This window comes from Urtica dioica, chromosome 12 (genome assembly GCF_054948205.1).
Source record: "Urtica dioica subsp. dioica isolate 48M chromosome 12, U.dioica_male_clone48M_v1_H2, whole genome shotgun sequence".
NCBI lineage: Eukaryota > Viridiplantae > Streptophyta > Magnoliopsida > Rosales > Urticaceae > Urtica > Urtica dioica.
The window spans coordinates 6,819,397-6,822,668 of NC_142767.1; the positions used below are offsets into that span (position 1 = coordinate 6,819,397).

A 3,272-nucleotide genomic window follows, 5' to 3' on the forward strand; every position below is an offset into this window, starting at 1 on the left:
GTTGTTGACATTTATCGGAATGTAAATAGTCTGAGCCTTGACCCATGGCCGTAAGGCTTTTTTGTTGGGTTTCTAACAAACTATGGTCGTCACCATTCCACATCGCTTGGTCCAGTCGTAAGTGTTCATGTCCTCAAGTTCAGCCCATTTTCTATATAGGGCTTCCAGTGTAATGCTAAAGTAGGTGTTTGCAGTGTTTAACGGATGCGCGAGAACCCCGAAGAAACCCTTCTTTCGGAGGTAATAGAAGGCTACATCAAAGTACGAAACAATAGAACTGAATTGCATCATTGTCACGAATCGTGAGCGACGGCTCGCCCACAAGCCGCGACTGATCGGCTCAAATCTATACATAACTCATAATATAAACATATAAATTAAACATAATATCTCATAAGATTATATAATAAAATAGTTTGCGAAAATTCGGGGAAATTTTTTGCTTTTATAACTTAGAGTCTTATAGCGACTCCTATACAAATATGTTCCGGAACGTTTTATCAGAAGATACTAACCCCCGATTGAGAAACCCCCATAGCTCATAGGTCAAGGCGATACGCGCTCGGTCTCGGTCTTCAATCTCGTTTCCCGCTTACGAGCTTTTCCCTTATCTACATTACCAAGGGTCATAAAACTATGAGTCGATTGACTCAGTAAGTGGGAGTCTATCTATAAAGTAAAATGACTAATGTCATGTGACGTGCAAACAAACACATAAGAATGCAGAATGATCGCTAGATGCAGCTAGATTCTAGGACTAGAGCATGACTGACGCGTGACGTCACACTCTATCTACATACTTGCCGTCTCGCAAGGTTATACACTCCTCACTGCTATAACCTTTGGTCCGACTAGAGACCAGCTTCAGACTTCGAGCAGCAGTGCTCAGCTGATCTAAGTTTTAACACCTGTCTGGGATCCACTAGTGGTACTTTCTTCATCACGACGTCAGCACCGCTGGTCTCTGGCATAGTGAGCTTGCGAATCGCGACCTTCACCCACTACGCCCCGGGGCGCTCAAGGCAGCCTCCGGTGAGTCTTCCAGCTAACAATGAGCTCGCGATGCGCGACCTTCACCCATTGCTTCGAGTACTCGGCGCACGGACCGGCATGGCCCGCCAAGCACAAGTCGTGGACTTGTGAGTACCACCGACATGAGTTAATTAAAGTTTGGGTACACTGTAGCTAGCAGCGTACACGTTAAACTTATATACGGAAGAGCGTAACAGGATAAACCCCGAAAGAAATTATTGTTTCCCTTTGAGGCTCGTTAAGTGTTTTAAGTTGAAAGCTCGAAATGTGACTTTCGAACTCTCTACTCTCGATTGAATTTGAGAGTCTATTGCTCTTCCGCCCTCTCGATTCTAATCTACTTCCTAGAGTTAGAAGAGAGTCTAACTAAACACAAAGCAAATGTGGCTGGTTCAAGTTAGCGTTTGAACCTAACGGGCGAACCCGAGCTAAGTTTTCAAGCAAGAGTGGCCGAAGCCTTAACTTTCGAGTTCATTCATTTTAGGCTTTCACCTACTCTTGTTTACTAGCAAGAAAATGCACAAACAAACAGGGTTATACCCTTGGTAAGTAGTTGAATTATGTCTCCTCACTTACCTTGAATTGTTCGACGGAAAGCTCGACGATTCCCGAAGATGTCCTGCTTCACACGTTCTTCGAGACACTTGGCACTTGTCGAAACGTCGAAAGAAGAGTTAATCGAGCTTTATTTCGATAACTTTTTCGCTTGATATCTTCAGAAACTGATCTTGTCGCTCTTGACTCGTCTGGTTCACGTTCGTCCGTCAAGATCTGTAATTCAAACCTGGAACCCAACGACGCGTTAACATCTTAAATTCCAACTCTACTAAACCAAATCCCGTTTTCAAACCTCAAAACCCGAACCCAAAACCAATTCAAGCGAACTTAACACAAATCCAATTAACCGGAACCGTCCTATCACAATAACGATCACCAAAATCAACAACCCGAGGCTCAGAAATTATCACAACATAATCAGACCGAACCAGCCAAAATTATTACTCACGAACAACTATCAAACATACGGCTCAACCAAGTCACACGGCCAACCTAGCCAAAACAAGCTTCACGGCCAAAACTATACCAACCAAACAATTCAGAAAACCCCTAAAAACATCATCATAAATGAAGCTCCAAGAACCAACCAAAACAAACAATTTCATCAATTTCACTCGGACCCAAAAACCCCCAAATCAACCCAAGAACCCTAACCACGAAATCAAATCCAAAGAGAGAAATCTCTACCGCAAATCGTGATATTAGGCGTCTTGGGTGAGCTTTCCCTCTACCCCGACGTCTTCCTTCTTGCTCCGGCGTCACAGCGGTCCTTGGCGGCGTCGTTCTTCTTCGGCCCGGAGCGCGCGCGATGGAGGCTCGGCGAGGGTGATAGCGCGCGAAGGAGAGGAGAGAAGAAGAGATGAGAAGAGTTATGTGGGTGATGGTGATGATGAAGCTCGGTATCAATGGAGACAAGGGGGCCGAATTTTTTTTTTCCTTTGTCTGGTTCTTGCGCGAGAGACACAGGAAGAAGAAGAGAAGAAGAAAAGAAAAGAAGAAGAAAAGAGAGAAAAGAAAGAGAAAGGGAAAGAATGAGGTGGCCGAAAAAAAAAGAGGGGGAGAGTGGATTAAAAAGGCTACGTGGCACTCTCACATTGTGCCACGTGGTACAAGCGGTCCACTCAAACTTTGACACGATTCTCTTAAAACGACCCTCTTTCCCTCTTTTTCTTTCAATCTCGTCCTTCAAAATGTTGCACATAAGTCCTTTTTATAATAAAATCTCTCAATTCTGTCACTAATTAATTAAAAATAATCTTGAAAAATAACCGAGAAAATTATTATTATTTCCCGTTATCTTGAATATATTTAAGGGATTCCGGAATTTATTTTTACTCTCAAGATTTTTTTAAATCTCCGAGTATGTTCCGAATAATAATATTGAATTACTCGAATATTCTCATTTCAAAATTTCATCGACCTTAAATATTATCATTTCCCAAGATATTTATAATCTAAGGACGTCTCATATGCAACAAGAATTTGAATTAAAACTCGTCCATTTTATTCAAATTCACAAGTCGAGCGTTTACAAACGTTTATACATTACAATCATGCTTACCTCAATCTTGAAATGAGACATGTTATTTCATAGCTTACGTATTCTCATTTGAGAAAGTCAGAGTTCGGATTCACTATGTGATTCTTAACAGGACCTATTGGTGAAGTACTATGTTATGAAG

The 3,272-nt window shown here is 42.1% G+C and overlaps 1 long non-coding RNA gene across 1 annotated transcript; it reads right to left on the reverse strand.

The window, feature by feature from the left end:
- Nucleotides 1–369: 369 nt before the first annotated feature.
- Nucleotides 370–2,622, reverse strand: LOC149378834 (uncharacterized). Its single transcript, XR_016294302.1, has 3 exons — nt 2,278–2,622; nt 1,609–1,816; nt 370–611 (listed from the first exon to the last, which is right to left on the reverse strand). It is a non-coding gene; the product is annotated as an uncharacterized LOC149378834 (long non-coding RNA).
- Between the last annotated feature and the right edge of the window lie 650 nt (nt 2,623–3,272).